The 22,616-nt window shown below is 40.2% G+C and overlaps 1 protein-coding gene across 3 annotated transcripts in view; it reads right to left on the minus strand.

The window, feature by feature from the left end:
• The window catches only part of mafb (v-maf avian musculoaponeurotic fibrosarcoma oncogene homolog b (paralog b)), a 79,495-nt gene that overhangs the window by 30,958 nt on the left and 25,921 nt on the right, over positions 1–22,616 (minus strand). The window contains exon 3 of one of the 3 annotated variants that reach the window (XM_036576235.1): positions 4,099–4,583. The exons of the other annotated variants lie outside the window; for them this stretch is intronic. The gene's annotated coding sequence lies outside the window, so the exon portion shown is untranslated. Of the gene's footprint in view, positions 1–4,098; positions 4,584–22,616 lie in introns of those variants that run through there. 3 annotated transcript variants of the gene reach the window in all.

Genomic DNA, 22,616 nt, shown 5'->3' on the forward strand with positions numbered 1-22,616 from the left:
GTCTGCATCCTCTACCGAGAACAAACTGCACATTATTCATGCACAAATACTGTTTAATATTGAAAATGAAGAAAAGTTTGTGCAAAAGTTATGGAACTCTTTGTATTTAAGGTTTTTTTTATATCTAAGTTTTTTGTTAAATTCAGCAAATAACAGAAATGCTGCACTACTATGTGCAAGAAAATGCCTTATTTAAGTTTGTTAGGATATGCTGACTTTTTTAATATAGAAAAAAAAACCTGTTATTTGACCAGAGGTGTGCAAACTTATATATAAGTGTATACACTGTCTATTAATATTATACCTGTTACATACATTTCACTATTTTAAAGCATTATTCATGACCTACACTCGCCAAATCCACAATGTGAAAATATCTGATGTCTGAATTGTTCTTTTTTTGGGCAAACTAAGAAAAGTATAAATAACCAAAATGAATATAAATTTTCCTCTCAGTAGTAAACATTAAATATTCTACTTGAACATATGTTGCATTGTGATTGCAGTGATGTCTGTTAGTTTTGTAGTCTGACAATTTGTTGATTAAGAAAAACATTCATATGGTTAATGTGTGTGAAACACTATGGTGGCTATTTCACACTGAGGATTGTTCATGCATGATTATCAAATCATGTTTTAAATTAATTCTGCTTTCAATATATCTGTATGTTATACACAGTGTATAACTTGGCATGTTAAAATTAAACACATTGGCCAATATTTACCAAGCATAGCAGAGTACTGATTGCAGATCTTTAGGACAAAGATGAGCTTCCTTGTCCTAATAAACACATTCGTAAAGATTTGAAAATACTGATCCTAAATCAGCACTCTTACTTTGATAAATCTCCAGCAGCTCAGTGGTTCACAAAATGTGTAGGCAATTGAGAAAAAGGATAGACTCAATGTTTTGCAGTTTGAGAAAGAAAAAAAAAGATATTAGGTAATTGTTCCAAGCATGGGGATTTAAAGCCTATTAAAAATAAGCAAACAAATATATTAATAAAACACAGCTTATATAAACGTGACCAATTTACTAAGGTATCAGGAAAAAAATGACTTAAGACTGATACTAGATACTTTTTTCCCACCAATCTAGAGGGGAGCAGGGACAGTGAATGTATAAGTGAAATAGAAATAGGCTGTAGAAATAGGCTACAGCGGGAGGTTTATTTCCCTCCCTTGCATTTCTCTGATAAGACCCACAATTCTTACAGGAACACAGATGCATATCAAAATGGATTATTCAAGAAATAACTTCCATTCTCCACTCCCACACGTCCCACAGCTAATCTCCCTCAGTTAGCATTCAAATTACCTATACACTAGTTAATGTAGCGCTGTGTAAGGACATGGGCGCAGGTGAAAGGCCGGCTGGTACAATGATATCATAAAAATGCACTCTTTTAATGTCTGATGTAGGATTTGAATGCCAAAAGCAACAGGGCCGTGGTGAATAAGGAGGCTAGCAGCGTATGAATATTTGATGGTTTCCTTGAGGAAGTCTCACACAGGCTAAACGGAAGATTGCTGCTTTGTTGACGGTGCGGTACAATGGCGTCTCGGGCTGGGGCTCTTCCGGCCCTGTGTGGATTCAGTTACTGATGTTTAGCACTTTAGCGTTCACTGAGGACACATTACACCCGCTAGATAGAGAGCTGTCATCCAGTGGCCTGACTAACTTTTACACTCAGGCCCATGCGCTAGCAGTTTTGCTAAAAGGAAAGTTGTGTGGCTGGAGAGAAGAGACACCCGCTGTAAATTAACACCAGAGTGCAAGTGTAGCATTACTGCGAAGAGGTGTTTTCTGGTTCTAATAGATATTTGGATCACAAATTAGAAGCTACTAGCTTACTTAGATAAATAATATGTATTGTGAAATGCTAAGTAAGCTATGTAGGCTATGGATAATTCTTCCATGGAGGTGTATGTCTACCGTTCACTAATTTTAGTAGGTAAATATGGCCTGTGGAAGTTAGAGTAAGCCATAAACCTTCGCAACCCATCTCTGCCATTCCCTGCTGTCAGTCAAATAAGAACAGTAGAGCAAAATGGCACAAAGGCCACACCACTCTGGCTGGAAAAAATATGCAGATGGAAGTTGATGTATGAAATTAACCTTTGCTTTTCTAACTCCTGTCTCTACTTCCCCCACCCCCCTTTGCTGCACTTGTAGAATACAAATGACCAGTCGTCCAGTCGTGCATATTGATTGCTAGGACTGGGGGGAATTCTTTCTTTCTCTACCTGTGTTTCCCACCAATCAAACGTACAGTGTAGGGGATATGCTGCAGGAGAGGAAAGGGTTGGTTCTGTTTTCCCAACATCACAGAAACCAGCTGCTTTACCACACCAAACACTGAGTGAGTGTGTGTGGTGTTGAAGAGAAAGAGCTTCAGTCTGTCACCAAAGAAAAAAAACGCAGTGAAAGTTTACAACACCACCTGCTCTGTCTTAGGACATGATGGATAACACAGGAGCAGACGAAGAAAGACATAGACAGTCGGGATGGAGAAGAAATGAGAAAGGCATATGAAAGCTGTACTTATTCGTGCCCACAAATGCGTTCTTTTGTCGCAAATATTGCAAGATTGGACAAAATTGCAAAAATTCTGTTTAAACTAATGAGAAATCGTGGTGCACAGGGTAACTTTTTTGTAATGCATCTGAGCTTATGCACTTGAGGTGATGTTACCACTGAGGTAGCATTAGCATAGTCCAGCTTGGGCATTTTTATCTAGAAACCCAACGTTATGTAGAGAATTTAAACCCCAACCAAGTCCATTATGTTGAATGGGATTTTTGCCCAACCCAGCTACAGCTGCTACAAAATAACATATCTGTAGGCAAAGCATGGATATGCCTATAGAACAGATACGGCAATAGACTGTTTTACTCATCTAGCAGAGAAAATACATACTTTAGAGTAAGTTCATTCACCAACGCCACTGTCTGTCTGTCTCTATTACAGCGCCATGAAAAACCTGCATGCTGACAGTGAAAAACAGCGCTTGACAGAGAATTGAATGTAATGGAGTTGATTCCTTTATGATTGCAGAGCTGTTAGGACATCTGCTGAAAGAGACACACTGGGCTCCTCATAGAGAGTCCCCTTGTGGCTGGCCACCCGGCCATAATGAAATAAAGGCCGGGACAGGGAGAGAGTGACACAAATGTATATGTGGGTGAAAAGGTGGCCAGGCCACTGCAGGCCTAATCACATCATCTGCTGAGGGAGACATCCCACCTGGGGGACAAGACCAGAGAGGACACAACCCAGAAAGAGAAAGGGGGTGGAGAGGGGGATGACGGAAGAGAACTGAAGGGCATCGGTACTGTAATGCACTTTGCACAGTAATGTGCATGCACATACACTGCCAGCTCCTTTTCAGCATCCTGCGAGGCGCCGTTCTAATTATTGAACAGTTGGCACATGTGGAAATGATGGAGAACAATGGCTATTTATCTGAGAGATTTATCGACCTGTGTCCATACAAACAAACACTTATGCAAAAGTAAAATGTACATGGAGGTATGCAAAATAAAAAATGTGAAGGTGTTTTAGAAGGATCATTTGTTCGACAGAGCACACTCTTAAACATAATAGTGATAACTGTGTCAAAAGGCTTCCTTGGAGCAGTGCCATAGAATAAACACTTTTGATTCCCTAAAGCACCATTCAAAGGATAGTTCTTTAAAGATACTTATTTGTAAATTACATTTAAAGAACCTGTTTTAAAGGACCTTTATCATGAAAATTTAATTTTAGATGCTTGCTTTTAGGAAATAAGCGTTTGACGTACTATGCAAACCTTGCTCAAAACCATTCACTCTTCACAATCCATATATATAATTTAAGCTGCAAAAATACCTTGTTTTGAATTTGTTGTTTTGTGGTATCACAAAGCCTATCCAACTATCAGCCCACAGCAGTTTAGGCCCAACGTTTCACGCTGAAGTTATGAAAAGAGTGTTTCAGCTCAGACTTTGAATGAGGCACAAAACAGGATAGCCAATCAGAGCAGACTTAATTTACATATATGAGTCTCATAGGCTCAGTAACAAAAACACCCTCTATGATTCTAAGGGAAAGTGGTCATATGCTAATGAACTTTAATTGTTTTGGTTCATAAGTGGACAAGGAAAAAGTAAAATGTAAGAGTAAGTGTAGGATATAATTTTAAATAATGTAGAAGCAATTACAGGGCTTTCCCTAAAACTGTAAACCCAAGCCTTAAACAATTTAGGAACCTTTATTTTTAGAAATATACTGCAAGAGGCTGTAATAGTTTAATATTCCCCAGGTCCCATCAACATCATGAGCTCAGACACCTCAGTGATGTCACAGCTGAGCCCATCCCGTCTCTGAATGACACAGTCATGCCCTGTGACCACACACAGACAGCTCTGGACTCATTCTCCCAGAATTCCCACTGTGCTGCTCTGCATTGCAGAACACGCACAACGGGGGGGCCTTCTGTAGTCCCTATTTATAGCAGGCCAATGCAGCACGTGTGACTCCCTCTCTATCACACAGACGTCGTCCACACACTCACCGCAACAGATCCCAACCACTCCATAATCTGAAATACAGACAACACAGACAATATAACACATTGACACTTAAGTGAAGCAGAAACAAAAAAGATTAAAAAAAAAAATAAAAAAGACAGAAAAATGAAATTGAACCGATGGTAACAATGGTCATAGAAGCTTATCGATCTGCATTTAGGATAGGAAAAAATACACAGCCACAGAAGACACAGAGGAAATGCTGACAGATGGACTTTGTGCTCTCTGCTCTATACAGAACATTCCACTCAGAATGACAGAGAGAAAAGCAGATGGAGAGGAGAGAGAGAGGGAGGGGAAGAAGGGACAGATGAAGAAAGGATGGAGAGAGAGTGGAAAAGTAAGAAAAAGGGGACGAAGAAAGAAAGAGAAAGAAAGAAAGAGAGGTAGAAGAAAGGAGGGAGAGAGAGAAAGAGTGGGAGAGAGGAAAGGAAGGAGAAAGAGAGAGAGTGGGAGTGAGAAATGGAAGGAAGAGAGAGAGAAGAAGGAGAGAGAGGGGGAGAGAGAGAGAAAGAGCGGACAAAAAAGAAGGAGAGAGAGAGAGAAAGAGGGGGTTGAGAGATAGAGAGATGGGGAGAAGGAAGGAAAGGGAGACTGAGGGAGAGACAGAGAGAGAGAAAGAGAGAGAAGGAGAGAGGGTGAAAGGGGAAAAAGTGAGAAAAGGGACAAAGAAAGAAAAAGCGAAAGAGAGAGGAGAAGACAGGAGAGAGAGAGGTGGGGGGTTGAGAGAGATATAGAGAGAGACAGGATGAAGGTAGGCCTCTATAGAGCAGAGAGAGAAAGAGAGGGAGAGAGAGGGTTGAGAGAGAGAGAGCTATAGAGAGACGGAGGATGAAGGATGGCCTCTGTAGAGCAGTGTGGCTCAGACATGCGTGTTTGCTGCTGTCTCCGGTTCACTCGATCCCCTCCTGGGTAAAGCATGCCTATTTACAGTAAGGCCTATTGATAGCAGCAAGCTTCACAGTTTATTTCAATTAGGAGATAGGAAATAGGAAATCACATTTAAATCAATCCCCCTCTCTCTGGGCATGAATCAATGACAGCAGCTCCACACACACCACACAGGCCTGCCCCATTCACATACCCACTCCACTGTGTGTGTGTGTGTGTGTGTGTGTGTGTGTGTGTGCCTATATTAGGAATAAAAGGACACACACTGAAGGACTCTTGATCAATCATTACCACAACTCTAATGTCCATACAGCATAAGAGAATTACACCGTTTTAACAGAAGCATCAGTAAAGGAATGTAGTGTATTGGTCATTTATTTAGGGACAGTGGGGCTCACGAGGAAAACAGATGATTCTACACTGCAACAGCAGAGTGCACTGAAATTATATGTTTTAAATGTGTACATTAGTGAATAAAATACAACAGCATAATGCTCTCTTTCAGTTTACTGACTGTCAATAGTTGGTGCAATGTATATTTCATTCATGAGGGAATGATGTACAATTCCGAATCATGTAATATCACTGCATTTGTAATGAGTCTAAAAGCCATTCACTGTGTTCCTGAGCTCATGAACTTGAGTCATAATGTTTGTTTTTTTTATGTTTGCAGTCCTCCTAAAACAGGAGTTTTAACATGCAGATGTCAGTGTAGTTTGCTTTACTGAGAGAAAGTGATATACAATACAGTTTTCATTCACAGGGAGAATTTACACTACACACACACGTGCGCACACACACACACACACACACACACCTTCCTTCCTTCCTTCAGCATTTTCCCCACATATTTGTATCTCTCCTCTATCAGCTAAGTAGACGGCACCTTAAATTAAGTTTATTTCTGGCAACTGAGCCTGAAATGCACTGCAGTATCTGACACTTTCAGAAAAAAAACAAATCTATTTGAATTTGGGCCCAAAGATTTACAAATATAATCAGACTGTACCAAACATCCTCTACAGAGATACCAAACTCTCCATAGTATGAACCTTCAACTACAGGCTCTGTATTATCACAAGGAACTGTTCTTTTTTTCCTCTGCCTGTTTGTGCACGTATATTCCCAAAAGACTATTAGTGCCGTCATGATTTTTGTTCCTCTCTCCTCTCTGCAATTAGCTCTCTGATTGAATATTGAAGCTATGAAGACGAATGAGCAGGCCGGTCAGTTCCCTCTCCTCTGCCCAGGTCATTACTCACCTCAGAGAGAGAGAGAGAGAAAAAGATATGGAGAGAAGGAGGGTGAGTGAGAAAGATAGGAAGAGAAAGAAGAAACAGAGACAAAGACCGAGAGAGAGAGAGGGAGAGAGAGAGAGAGAGAGAGAGAGAGAGAGAGAGAGATGGAGAGAAGAAAGAATATAAGAAAGAGAAAAAGAAACAGAGGGAGAAAGAGAAAGACAGAAAAAAGGGGTGTGAGAGAGAAGTAGAGAGAAATACAGAGAAAGAAATAGTGAGAGAAAGTGAGTGCGAAAGACAGGGAGAGAGAATAAACAGAGAGGATAACCAAGGAAAAGAGAGAGAAAGACAGGGAAAAAGAGAGAGAGAAAAAGAAGCAGAGAGAGAGATAGACAGAAAAGAGAGAGACAGAAAGAGAAGAAACAAAGAGAAAGACAGAGTGACAGATGGGGAGAAAGAGGGTAAGAGAGAAAAAGAAACAGAGAGAGAGAAAGACAGGATGAACAGCCGTGAGCAGTGCCAATGCATAGACGCAAACTCTAGACTAAGTGTGTGTGTGTGTGTGTGTGTGTGTGCAGTGTTTTGGGCGTGAGACTCTAATGGATCTGATTGGTGTCGCCCCTCTGAAACGTCTCCTTTATTGTAGGAGCGCTCAGCGCGACTCAGAGGAAGCAGACTGCAGGGACTGAGCGAAAGGAGAACGATGATTGATGTTCTATAACATCCCGAGAAAAAAAGGATTATGGATTGTAATATTGATTTTGCTCAGCGAGCACCCTGCCTGCCCCTATCAGGTCGATTTAAGGCTATGGGATTTTGCTCTCCAATTTTTTTTTTTCTTTTTCTTTTTTCCCCTTATTTTTAAAAAATGTCTCTATCAGTTAAAAGCAACCAGTCCAGCTGACTGCTGTCAGTCAAAGCGGCGGCTGTGAGAGTGACACTGGCGGGGGGGCGGGGGGGTGGGGGTGGGGTTCTGGATGTTACTGTATGCTTTGTGGAGCAGTCCAGACCTTGACGTCCACTACACACACACGCACACACACACACACACACACACACACACACAGCACTTTAATCCTTTAAACACACAGAGGAGCGATACAGCGATGTGGAGCCACAGTCACACACTCATTACACAACATAAAATAATCACACACACATACACTCCCACACACAAGGCACAGTGGTGAATGCACACACACACACATACCGATACAGCAGCAAATAGTTTGCATACACACACACGTGTAGGAGCTCACACACACGCAGAGCTGTGTGGAATCCTCTGGAGGCTGCGGGTGCTTTATCCTAACAAAAGGATGCCTCTCTCAATAAATTATTCTCCCTCAACTCAGGCTAATTAGAGAGAAGCGTCATGTAGCCAAAGCCAATGCCTTCATAATTACACTCTACCCCCTCACCCCCACCCCCCACCTCCCTGCACATATATACACAATCACTTCCTTTCTCTGCCTTTTACACACACTCACAGGGCACACGCATCCACAGATTTAAACCCTCACCCGCAATCTTCACACCCTTGTTTTAATACAATGTTGGGACACGAGGTCATACAAACATTCCATATGTATTATTTGTATGTGAGTACCAAAACTTTCAAGCACCTGAGAAAGTCATATTTAAAAGCTATTTCATTGGGCAGTAAGCGCTTTTTTCTTAGATAAACAGCACTATTACAATAAATAAAAAAATATTAATACAGTAAGCAGCAATTTTATGTTTGTCGAAGTGTTTGCTTAACCAATTCCAAATCTTCACTTGTGGCAGCGCAGCATTATTTGCAATGATTATCCAGTGTCTAATTTGGCTATTCAATGCTTCTTTATATTAAATCGAGTTTGCTGCTGATAGAACTGAACAAATTCATGCTACAGCTGGGGGACATTGGGTAGCTCAAATCACCTATTTTTTTGTAAACAAGAAATTTGATTACTTTTTACTGTATTTATGTTTACTTCTACTTATACTATAAGGAATTTCTACTGGCAAAGACACACTAGGGTTAAACAATTTGCTTAAGGTGCCTAAGACTTTTTGCACAGTATGTGTAATAACAATATGTGTCTTATTTATTATATATGTGTAAGTAGTAAGAGTGCAATGATACACTAAGCCCAATTCAAATCAATTCAATTCAGTTTGATTCTCAATACCTGGTTTGCGGTTTGATGTCCTTATGATATTCTGAACAAAATTGTAATGAAGGAAAATGATGACTGCATCCATGTTGTTGCACAACTTACTAATGAATATGCTGAAGTTGGTTGTTGATTGGTATTGTTTGTTTGCAAACTTTGGTGCTCAAACAATGCAAGTGCATTCAGTGTGATAATTAATGGAATGACCACCACAATACACACTGCCACATTTTTGCATAATGATATCATGATAAAGCTAACCTTATACCTCAAGAAGCAACAATAAACATTTTATTTTTGCTTTACTTTCAAAAATGAAACATGTAGCTTATGTATTAAGACATTTGCAAAGTCAGGACCATTTTGTCGGTCTTGCAAGTTACCCCTGTTTTTCTCTGGTTTTTCTACAAAATCAGAACACTGTTGTCCTGAAAATTTATGAAAACAAACACCCTCACACAAGCATACACACACAGTGTCTAATATTACTGGGCTATTTGTCTTGTGGTGGTGATGCGCAATCCTCTTTGGAAATAACAAATGCATAAGAAGAAACAAGCCCAGTTCTCTGTGAGCTTGAGATATGACTGCACTGGAGTCTAATACCCTTATGTAAACCTTCCACAATCAAACCGCAACAAGCCATACCGCACCAACAATATACACTATACCCAAACCTTCCAGCAGATATATTAGACAATGCGGCAGGCTTGATTGGCGCTATCCCAAGCGCCGTGTGATACACAGCCCAGCCCGGGCCGCTTTGTCTTCACAGAGAAAAACAGAGAGAGAGAGAGATGTGGAAAAAAGAAGGAGTGCGATTTGGGCGACCTGGGAGAGTAAGACAGATAACTCACTCATCCTCCCCCATCCCTCTTTTCTATTCTTTCAGCTCCGTATCGTTCCGTGAGACCCCCGCTACGTCCGCAGTCTGCCATCTAAAGCTGCTTCTGCATTACAAACCAAAGAAAGAACAGTGATAAAAAGAAAAGGCAGAATGAAAGAGGAGGAGGTGGAACTCTAAAAACCTAAAAATAAAGCAGGGACACATTTCAGCAACTGAAAAAAAAAACAGTAGAAAGTGAAAGACCTGGAGAAATGGAGGACAGTTTTAAACTGTAAAGTCACATTAGGCTTTATTTAGCACTTTGTATTGATAATATAGCTGTCATTTAATATTTTTAAAGTTAATTTTGCCTTTATTTAGTGTTTTGTAAAGATAACTTTACTTAATTTTTGCATTTTGTTAATATAGCCTGATCTAGCATGCTGTAAAGTTAACTTAGCCCATATTTTGCATTTTGTTAAGTTAATTTAGCCTGTATTAAGTATTTTGTAAAGTCAATTCAGGCTTTATGTAGAATGTATAAAGTCAAATTACACTTTATTTGGTATGTTGTACTGTAAATTTAGTTTTTATTTAGTAGTATGTAAAGTTAATTTAACTTTTATTTAGCACTCTGTGAAGTCCATTTAGCCTGTATTTAGCTTTTGCTAAAGTTGATGTAGCCTCTTTTCAGCATTTTGTGAAGTTAACTGAACCTTTATTTAGCATTCAATAGAAATGTTGTACTGATTAATGGCTGTTGTTTGAAACATAAGAGACACAAAGATGACAAAGTTAGACAATAACTGTTCTTCAGTAAAAGCTGTCCTATTGAGTGGTCACTTCATCATTCTTGGTGCACTTGTGTAAAACAAACTTCAGAATGTAGCCAAACCAGCCGGCTAACAGTGGAAGTGCTTCACTGGAATGAACGGACGAAGTGAGCAGTGATCAGTGCGTGTCTGCAAGTGTGTCTGGCTGCACCTGCAGTCCGAGCGCAGCGGGACAGCATCATCCTCCCCAAACACACTGATGGCTCCGGAGCACAGCGCATTCCCACAGGTTTAATTAAGAAAAACGCCTTATAGAAATCGGAGCTGTTTGCTAAAGGAGTGCAGCTGTTTGGACCAGATTGAGCGAGTGAGAGATGCAGGACAGCAAGGGTTCACACTCCTCCGCAGATGTTTCCAACAGCTGCATGGAGCTCTGCTCTTCTGACTGGCGTCAGGAAGTCACACTGAGATGAGTTTTTTGGCCTCCGTCATCATTTATGTCCATAATGCACGCAGTCACTTGTACATGCATAGATACACACACACACCACACACACACACACGCACACGCACACACACGCACACACACACACACACACACACGCACACACACGCACACACACACACACACATTCCAGCTCTGTGTAAAGAAGAAGCTGCCAAAAGTTATGCAAACAAGAAAAATCACATGCTGTACAGTGTAAAAACAAGTGTAAAAGCTGGTGGCTACTCTTTTGTTCTTCTCACATGTTGCTACTTGTGGAACGTCCTAAATGATCAGAACTTTTTCAACAGTCTGAAGTTATGGTCATTTGCTTTTCTTTCAGTTTACAGCTAATTGTATTTGAATCTAACTGTAATTGTGAAAACTATATGTCTAATTTCACAGTTACAGAATGAATTACATTAACATTTGCGGTACATCGTGGTTCAACAGATTCAAGTCACGTTTCTGATTTTTCTGTTTGTTTCCAAATTCAAAAAATGACAAACAGTTTAGAATCTGCACTTTTGACAAAATTTATCTGCTTGTTTCAATGAGCTACACATGACAAATAATTAAACACAATGTAAACAGAGGTTTTTGAGGATGTGTGCTAGAAGGGCTCAAGGAACAAGCTAATGTTGAAGAGTAAATGCTGAAAGAGCGAGGTCTGTGTTAGTGTGAGCTGTGAGAGACACACAGACAGAGAAACAGACAGACAGACTGAAACAAAGGCAGGGGAACACATGGCTAGATAGATAGATAGATAGATAGATAGATAGAGAAAGAGATAGGGAGAGACAGACAGGAGAAGAGAGAGATAGAAGACAGAGAGAGGTATAAAGGGGTGGAAGGGAAGAATCTCTCTCTTTCTTACACAATGAATTTTTAATGTTGAGTGAACAAGAGAGAGAGAAAGTGAGGGGGGGGGGAGAGAGAGAGAGGCTATCTGATGGGAAAGGTCAGTGTTAGAGCGGAAGTTGAACACGTGGGCTGGTAGATGACAGAGCGCTTTCATGAGCCGTTCAGGGCTGCGCCGTTTCTCTATGATGCAGATACACACCGCCCCAGAATAACATCCAATAGGCTCTGCCATAAATTACACACACACACTCGCCCGCACAGCCCTGCGCCCCACATAAGCCCGCTGCACTCCGCTTCTGCAAAAAAGACAGCAAAACTTCAGCTCCTGTTCTTTAGGGACAAAAAGTTTACAATACAAAATAAATGTTCGAGTAGGTAAAACATAAAAATAGTATATATTGTTTGGGGTGAACAAACGCAGGTGCACATTCACAGTATAACCAAACAGACTGTGAGCTGAACGACTGAGTCCTGAACAACTGCCAACTGCACTATATATATATATATATATATACACACACACACCGTATACTTCACTATATATATCCACACAGTACTCATCTACACTGAGAGAGAGTTAGCATAAAAGACATCTGAATACAGCTACAAATAATAGAGAGAGAGATACACAAAACAAATGAGAGAGAGAGAGAGAGAGAGAGAGAGAGAGAGAGAGAAGGAGAGAGAGAGAGAAAGAAGGAGAGAGAGAGACAGAGAGACAGATGGGGGAGGAGAGAGAGAGACAGAAAGGGAGGGAGAAAGAGAGAGAGAGAGAGAGAGAGAGAGAGAGAGACAGAAAGGGAGGGAGAAAGAGAGAGAGAGAGAGAGAGACAGAAAGGGAGGGAGAAAGAGAGAGAGAGAGAGAGAGAGAGACAGAAAGGGAGGGAGAAAGAAAGAGAGAGAGAGACAAAGAGATAGATAGAGATACAGGGAGAAAGAGAGAGACAAAGCAATAGATAGAGAGACAGGGACAAAGAAAGAGACAGAGAGGATCCACAAAATAGAAGCAAGAGAAAGAGACAGACAAAAAGAAAGATCTATACAACAAATGAGAGATGGGTGTAGAAGGAGAAAGAAAGTGAGCTCTTTTTCTGTGTGTGCGTGCATGCGTGTGTGTGTGTGTGTGTGTGTGTGTGTGTGTTTGTGTGTGTGCGTACCCTCTCCATACTTTTTTCTTGAACAATACACAGACACACATACAGGCATGCTGTGCTTTCCCTTAAATAAAGACACACACATTTATACTCTCCCAACACACACACACACACACACACACACAACCAGGCAGACAAGCAGTGTATGAGCGTAGTGATGCTGAGCTCTGGTCTGATGGTTATTCTCCGGAGGCTGTGTTCTCTGTTCTCTGTAATGAGATGTGTTGCTGAAATTGTTTCACTTTTATATTAGTTTCAGGCGCAGGTGATAATGCAGTGTGATTTGACTGGGACTGAAGCACTAACACACACTCTAATCTGCTCCCGCTGCTCACACACTGATGAAGCCTAGATCTGCTCTATCATCCACATATTACACTCATTCACATAAACACAGCACACACACACCTGCCCACGCGCACACACACACACACACACGCACACACACAGAGGGATAATCACAAATGCAGCAAAGCTCATCTGATTCTCATAACAGTACATGAATTCCTGTAAGCTAACATTATTTTGAGGAGCACCCCAGAGAGGAGAAAAAAGAACAAATAAAGGAGAGAAAAGATGAGACTGGGAGTCTACTCAAAACGTCTCTCCATCTCCATCACCGCATCAGCTCCCACAGTCTAATTACAGGCCTGAATTAAATTAACATTTCATCTGCATTTACCTGGTGTAATGAGCGTCATTTACAATCGCAGGTACTTCCTAAAGCACGGCTGGGATTTGTCTGCTGGGTGTCATGGAGTGAGCCGACTCGTGTAGTTAAACACTGATGACATTATTTCTGTAATAACGTCTAACAGGATGTGAACCACTGGAACTATTTTTCATACTCAATACAGTATGGAAGATAAACATTAAACACACTAATGTGAGGACAATTTATGAACATTTGGGGGCAACTTTATACTTATATATTTATTTTACATACTTTCAGTGGACATCCACTTCAAATTAACACGCATAATGTCTTTTAACTTTTTAACTTTGTACTTAATAAATGTGTACAAGGAGGTATGTCTTCATAAGCATAAGGGGGTAGATATATATATATATATAAGAAAGCTGATGACATTGGTTGGGAAGATTTCACGCAACGTAGTGAATGAGAAGGAGCTTCCTAAAGCTCTTAGAGACAAGATTATTAAAAAACACTTGTATGGAAAAAGCTACAGAGCCTAGCAAAGACCTTAAACATCCCTGCCAGTACAACTGATTGGATAATATGCAAGTGTAAAGTTCCACAAAGAACCACAACTAATCATCCCCGGGGCAGGTGCACCACTCAAGATTTCACAATGTGCTCAGACTAATGATGAAGAAGGTAAGAGAGAAGCCAGCACTCATTTGAAAAGTGTTGAAAGGATGACCTGAACATGTGGAACAGTTACACCGAGAACAAATAATGAACCCCACCGCAATCATCTCCACCCCACACAAAACTCCTCTGAAAAACACAGAGATGCAAGTCTAAAATTTGCACGCAAACATTTAGAAAGATCAGAACTATTTTGGAACAATATACTCTGGTCAGATGAAACAAAAATTTAACTCTTTGGCAATAATTCAGCTCATCATGTTTGGAGAAAGAAGAGGTGCATGTATGATCCCAAGAACACGAAACCCACAGTGAAGTACAGAGGTGGGAGGACCATGATGCGGGGCTGCTTCTTTGCAAATGGTATGGAAGATATTGAAATCACAGGTCCATCAGAAGGACCCACGTGACCTTGGGGAACTAAAGAGGGTTTGCCAAGAGGAATGGACCAAAATGGAACCACAGTGCTGCAAAACGCTAATTACTTCTTACCACAGACGTTTCAAAGCTGTTACACATTTTGAATACTTTTTCTACCAATTTTGCTTTTTAAACATATCTTTTTTTTTTTTTTTACAAACTTCATATTTATAAGCACAAAATCACTACATGTATAGAACTGAAGTGGATGTATGATCAGGAAGTTTATTAAATAACAGAAGCTAAAGTGTCAGAATACTTGTTTCATTTTACTGTATATTAAATCTTCATATACATTTACAAAAAATGTATACAACATGAAAGTGTATTTTTACATATTTGTTATTAATTATAATTTATATTAAATAATTTGATTTTGCCTATAATTCTGACTTCTAAAATCCTCGGATCTCTCTAATCTATGATTTTAATTAATTATAATCCAGACTGGACATTGTAATTCAGTGCTGCACTATGGTGCTGCACTTTTTATTCACCTAATACTCATCTAATCTCAGCCACATTAACCAATGTGACATGCTGCCTTATGAAGTGGCTTCACCTGCTACTGCATAAATAAATCCCACATTATAGTGTGTTTAAGAGTCAAAGAGCTCTGCTCTGACGCCGCTGAAACCTGAGGCATCTCAGGCAGGACCAAAGTGCTGATGTGGAGATTTCTCTCTGTTCTGTGTGTGCGTGTGTGTGTGTGCCAGAGAAAGAGTGTGTGTTTTGTACTGCCATTAATGGAGGGCCCAATTAGCTTACCATGCCCTTTTCTGCTCAGGCAATCTTGGGGGACACCTCTGAGGGCCAGACGAGGCTGAGTGAGGCCCCCGGGCAGCCTCTAGAATTACTACTCAACTCAGGCTCAGGCTCAAACATGCGATTAAAAGCTGCCAACGTCGCAGGTTCTCTCTGTTTGCCCTCCCTCAAACTGAGAACATTCACCATTAACACACATGAGCAGGTGCAAAACAACGAGATCGATTGTTATTTGCATATTCATTGATCGTCATTTGCATATTCATCACAGAATGCATCGACACATCTCTTTTGCTATACTTTTCCTTTGACTTAATCAAAAGTAGCAAAGCAGGCAACTTTTTACAATGTTCTGCAGTGCGTGGTGTGTATTGTGTTACTGTACACGAGTTGGGTATAAAACTGATGATTGATAATTGCACCGTTTGCATATTCAATAGCTGATGAAGGATGGATATAGATCAGAACACAAGGACTCGCTCACCTTGCGCCACAGATCCTGAAAATGTTCACAGTTTGTGAAAGTGTACCTTAGCGCTAACGTTGCTCGATTACGCATTTCCCAAACTGCACCAGCACTTTGGAAAACCTGTTATGATCATCCATTAAAGTGAAATATTCACATCAAAATAGTACGAACACTCCACAGTATAAATTGCGACAAACAGCTCTGATAAACCACGTTTATGCTTAATTCACAGAACATTACATAAAGAGTTAAAGTTCCAGTACTTTTATAGCACTGTGAACAAAAGAAGAATAGCACACTAAATACAATGCTGAAAAGGATAATTACACTATACCACAACAAAAATAATTTACAGCATACACTCTTATCCAGAACAACTTACAATTGTATCATTTTACACAGGTAGGTAAAGGTAGTGTTAAGAGGCTTGCCCAGGAACTCTTATTGGTTCAGTGTACGGGGTTTGGACCCCAGTCTACTGCATTGAAAGTAGGGGTGTTACCCACTACACCATACCAATTTAATTATCTGGGATTTGTTCTACATCACAAGCAGCAAATAATTGGTCTAGTTATTTGACAGTTACGTGGTTTTATACAGTACTTTGTAAAAGTCAGATACCAACCTTCATTTGTTTAATTTCCAGTCAAAACAACCATTAAGTACAAGTTATTCAGTTTTCAGGAGATATTTCTGAAGAAATAAGACAATCCACACTAGGAAAAGGAAAGTCAAAGGACAGTAAGTGAAAAACACTGATTGTCAAAGTTTTCCAGTTTTCAAAAAATAATTAAAAGCTGTAGAGAAAATGACACCCCTAACAACCATGCAAGACCTGGTAGACCATCAAAACTGTTACCATCAGATAAACAGAACATAAAGTTTTCATCTTTGAGAGAGAGTAGAAAATCAAGCTCCACTCTTACTACAGATCTAAAATAATCCACACGTTTCTGTCCATCCTTCCACTGTGAGAAGACAACTCAACACTATGAGTATGAAAGGATGTGTAGCTGTTAGGAAGGTGTTACTGAGAAAAGGAAACAGACAATTACAGGGATTACTTGGATCAGGAGAAGCAGAAATGTCTAAGACTTTAGAAAAATATTCCTCCACATTTCATTAAAAACTTAAAAGAAAGTCTCCAGAATAGAATGGAAGCTGTAATAAAGGTAAAGAGTGGACGCACTAAACACTGAAACATAAAAAGAAAAAAATATCATAGACACTGCACTGTGCTTCTGCAAAGAGTGTGTGGGACAGTTTCTGATAACAGTCAATGTTAATAAAATATGCTCAGAGAACTACAAAATAAAGCTCCTGAGCTTTGCTACATGTGTATATATGAGGTGTATGAGCGTGTGCATGGATGTAGTCTATTCTTCTTCCAGTGTGTGTTTGGGGGGAGGGTAGGTAAGGTCAGTAGCAGTCAGTACACACACACACACACACACACACACACATGCAGACTGAGGGAGTAATGATTGGAGAGGCTGAGAGAAAGCAGGAGAAATGGCCTCTCTTCACTTCAGAGCTTTTACTGTAATTGTTTCAGGTGAGAACCAACTCCTCTCCCACAACATATGGCAAATATCACTTTTAATCAAGCCAGCGCTGATGTCTCTGTAGCATAAATCACATTCATGTAATAACATTTTCTTCCTGAAGAAGACTGACGCTGTCTCTCCTCACACTGAGACCGCAGACTGAAAACATCTCTAGGTATAATAGAAATATTAAAAGAACACTGTAACTGTGATTTTAAGCAAAGAGTAAAACAGGAATAAGGAGAAGCTTCAGATATCTCATGTAACATGGTAACTCCATGTCTCTCTCTCTCTCTCTCTCTCTCTCTCTCTCTCTATCTCACTCTCTCTCTCTGACACTGTGCTGGTAAGAGAGGAGATAAGTACTTCTTGCTTGTGACAGAGCAATTTGGAGCTGGCAGGCAGGCTGAGAGAGTTATAGTTATGAAGCTGTCTGTGCTTCAGCCTCTGTGTTTTAAACGAGTTGATGAAACAGAGGAGGTACTGGACACACATACAGATAGAGGGAGAGAGACAGAGAGAGAGAGAAACAGAGATAAAGAGAGAGATGGAGTGATAGAGAGAAAGAAAGAAAGAGTGAGAGACAGAGAGAGAAACAGAAAGAAAGAGTGACGAACAGAAAGAGACAGAGTGACAGAGAAAGAGTGAATGGGGAGAGAGAGAAAGAGAGAAAGAAAAAGACAGATGAGGGAGAGAGAGACAGAGAAAGAGAGAGAGACAGACATAAATAGAGAGAGATACAGGCAAAGACAGAGATGATATTACCACTAGAATTATACAACAGAAATCAGTAGTATTTAATGCTGGAGTAAGTAAACAAGGGAGTCAGGAGAGTGCCCAGTGGAACAATCAGTTTTTGGGCTAAAAACTCACATATGTGAGCACAAAAATGCTCAGAGAAACTATAAATGTTACATCAAAGTGTGTATCTGTAGTGAATAGGGGGTTAAATGAGAGGCCCTCGCCTCATGTGGTACAGCCCCGGTCTGCTGATTGTAACGGAGTTACAACTGTGCAGAGTTTCACACGATGGACAGAGACAGATAAAGCCGAAGTTAGCTTCTTCACATTTCCAAATCACACAATAGTTACATTCAGGTGCCTGTATGGACAGTAGCAACGAAAATTGCAAAAAAAAAAATTGCTAACATCAGCCTTGATATATTAGTGTATCAAATTCAGCCTGATGGTGTGAATCTGGCCCTGGCTGACACTACACGCAGTACTCTACAAAGTTCATCACTTTTCTTTTTGCATCACTTATGTGGGAATGTTAATAAGTGAATCGTGAAGATGGACTGCAGCAGCAAGAACAGCAAAAAACAAGGTGCCACCGAAAAGCTACTTGAGGAGGATGAGGACATATTCGAGCAGATGAGCAGTGAAAAATGCTGACCTTAGCTTACTTAGCTAGCTTTAGTTTGTAGTATACTGACAGTCATGATTATGTCACAGTTAAGATCAAAGCCTTCACCAGTTTTCATTTTATCACTAGTTAGCAGTAATTTTATTATTGTTTACAAATAATAAATAAGAGTAAATGTAGATTTGAGAAAATGTGTGTGTGTGTAGCTGGTGAAATACAGTCAGCCTTTGGGGTGGGCTTGTCTGCATCATGTAAATCTTGGTCTGAAAACTAGTCTGGCCCTGGTGACGTTAGCTTTGTCTCATCATCATGAATATAATACCACACTCAGGACTTTTCCTTTACATTAAAATAATAAACAGGAGAAAAAATTAAAACACCGGGCCTTCACAAAGGCGATGGAGCACTGTGTGTGTGTGTGTGTGTGTTTGTGTTGAGCTCAGATACTGATCAGTTGATTAAACACAGAATTTGGCATTTCCTGAATGATAGTCTACAGTTAAATCACAGCAGCCTCTCCTCAAAATACACACACAATCTTGCGTTTAATCCAGCACACACATGTCTCCTGATATTAAGGCTGCACAATATATCATGTGTTAATCACTGTGGAGATACTGCCCTCCGCTATACTGACACTGAAGAAGGCTGTGACATGCAAATGAGCTGCTAACCCATCACTAAATGTTTTACTGTGCGCTGTGAGCATCCTGGCCAATCACAAACATTCTGTGGGTGTCTGGATGAGTTAAATTCACATGATCCAACAACCACAAATCACTGTTTAACCAGTGATCAACGATACCAACAGTCACGTGATTTTAATTTTGTCGCTGTTGTAACAAAACCTTGCAACCGTGAAACTGTAAAACTTCAGAGAAGAAGAAAAACTTTAATGTATATTAAAGCTACACCATGTAAGTTTTGGGGATTTGCAGACCTCTCTGGTGGAAACCTTCCTATTGGTCCAGTCATCATGAAATATTCACACAATGTGAAGGACAGCTGGCATGATGCAAAAAAAACATAAAAATCTAATAAAAATTAAGCAGTGAGGTTACTCAACGTATATGCAACATAATATTTTGTGCATAGCAAGCAGAGTTACACAGACACACACAGTGTGAGTGTATGGCACACACACAGTACAGGATGAGTGGAGTTGTGTGTGAGATACAATAGAGTAAAACGGAGGTCCTAGGAGTGTACCCCCCCCACACTCTCACAGCAGAGATAGAGATGTGAGCACAGAGGAGATCCCTCCACTCGTCCACTGAGCTTTGAGCTTTACTTCCTCCATCTTACACATTCCCTCACACACACACACACACATGCGTGCGCTGCATCTGAAAAACACCTTCACAATGTTTTTACTCTTACTTTGGTGAAACACGCCTTCATAAGCACTTAAACATGCAAAGCTATTCTGCAAGCACCAGCCTCATGTCAATATCCCCTCATATTTCATATTTCACCGTGGCCAGAATATCGATAGCTGGAAAATGGCATTTTGCTGCGAATTCCACGGAGAGAAAGAATAACTGGAGCGCTCTAAACAAATGTAGCTCGCACCACATCCCCCCACCGCTCCTCTGGTGGCTGATGAAAAGTATTTATTTTCATTTATCAAAGACCATCCCAGCAGAGGCTGTAAATGTGCACCGTCTGCAGTTAAGGCTGCTAATTTGTGGGGTCTGCGCTTGGCTGGGGGGTTATTGTAAGGGGAATGCAACAACAGCAGGGGCTGGCAGAGACACCAGCAGTGTGCCAGGGGCTTTTACCGCTAGTCATTCTGCTGAAATAAAACCCAACGTGCCTGCTAGATAGAGAAATAAACACACACAAACACAGAAATCAAAGCTACTGTGTTTTAGATATGTATATATAAACTCCTGGGTAAAGTTAGGAGGCGACGAAAAAAGAATTAATTGAAATCATTGCTACATATCTAATTAATTCTCATTCTTCAGCGCAGAAGTGCTTAGGCTATATTTAAACTATCACTGTGTATTCTATGTTGTACCCAGACTCTTTGCATTAAAACCGATGTCTATTTTGTCACGAAGCACAGAGGTTTATAGAAAGGAATCAGGCCTCTTGTGCTTCGGAAAAATGACCAATGGCAAACTGTATGCTTGCTAATGGCCAGAGTTGGGTAGTACCTTAAAACCATCCTCAAATTGCTACTTTAATGGAATAAAGACTCAAGCAGAACACAATGCAGCTACCAATAAAATAAAACAAACTGAGTCTAAAAACTCTACAAGTGCTGAGCTCCCTAAAGAACTGCAGTGGAACTTCTTATCCAGTACCTATAAGCATAGAATGTGAAGTTAAATTAAACACAAAAAAAGGAATAAAGATCTCAACATGAAGGAGTAAATTGAACTTAGTAAAAAGCATATTCTTTCCTCACTAATATGATTCAATATAAGATCGCTGTCTTAAACCTTGTATCTCCAAAACCTTAACCTCACAGAAGAAGGAAAAAAGTTAAACTCCTGCTGTCTCCAAATGTAAATGTAGGAATAAATAAAGAACAGATTCAAAATCACAGCAGCAGCTTTCACAGCACTTTGGTAAACAATACTGTGATTAAGTCCCTGAAGTGGTATTTAGACTTTACAGGATGAATCTTAAGTTCACCAGTGGCTGTTTACAAGCACTAGAGATTTTACTCTACTTATTAAAGATTTCACAAGGATTCCACTCCCACTGTTTAGCGCCATTACGGTAAGTCTGTGAAGTGGCCCGAGCAATTCTGTCTCTATTTTGCACCATTAATTTCACACCGTTAGCTGTGTGTACAAACACAACACAGCACAGACGTAATTACAGAGAGAGAGAGAGACAGAGGGAGAGGGAGAAGGAGAGAGAGATATGTTTTTGTCTGGTGAATCCATGGTTATATTTCCTAAATCTATAAAAAGATCATGTGCGAGTGAGTAAGCAGGCGTGTGAGAGAGAAAGAGATTGTTTACACAGTAAACAGAGTAGGTTCATGTTGTGTGTCAAGTCGGTGTGAAGAAATGCTTTTTTCTCTCCAGTAAACACACTCATGATCACTCTCCCACACTTTCAGTGTTCTTATCTCAACTCTTCATTCCTTTCTTATGATACACGATCAAACCTCTTTAATACTCTCTCTTCTCTCTCTCTCTCTCTCTCTCTCTCTCTCGTTCTCTCTCAGTGTGTGAGCAGAGGGGAGCATGACAAAGAGATGACAGGGCACTGCGTCCTGATTATGTAACACACACACACACACACACACACACACACACACACACACACACACACACACCTTCTCCAAATATTTCCAAAGCAAAAGAGCTAACCATGAAGAGTGAGAGAGCAACGTCTGCCTCTCAGAGAGAGAGACAGAGAAAGAAAGAGAGAAAGAGAGAGAGAGAGAGAGAGAGAGAGAGAGAGAGAGAGACAGAGAAGTAGATGATCAGCATTGAAGGAAAAAGCTCAGTAAAAAACACCAGCGCACAAAACACCTCAGCTCGAACCTGAACACATATTCAGGGCTACTGTATGACTGGAACTGGAACTACGCCGTTGTACTATACTGTTGTGTTTTATGCACTTGTATCTGGACAGTAAAAACAATTTCACAATAAAATAAAATCTAAATTAATTTTGTCTCAGAACAATATATAAAAACACAACCATAGATTCACACACCCACATGTTTTTGTTAGGATGTGGCGCTAAATGTCTCATGTCCCACATGTGCTACATATATAGAAGTA

This window comes from Colossoma macropomum, unplaced genomic scaffold (assembly GCF_904425465.1).
Source record: "Colossoma macropomum unplaced genomic scaffold, Colossoma_macropomum, whole genome shotgun sequence".
NCBI lineage: Eukaryota > Metazoa > Chordata > Actinopteri > Characiformes > Serrasalmidae > Colossoma > Colossoma macropomum.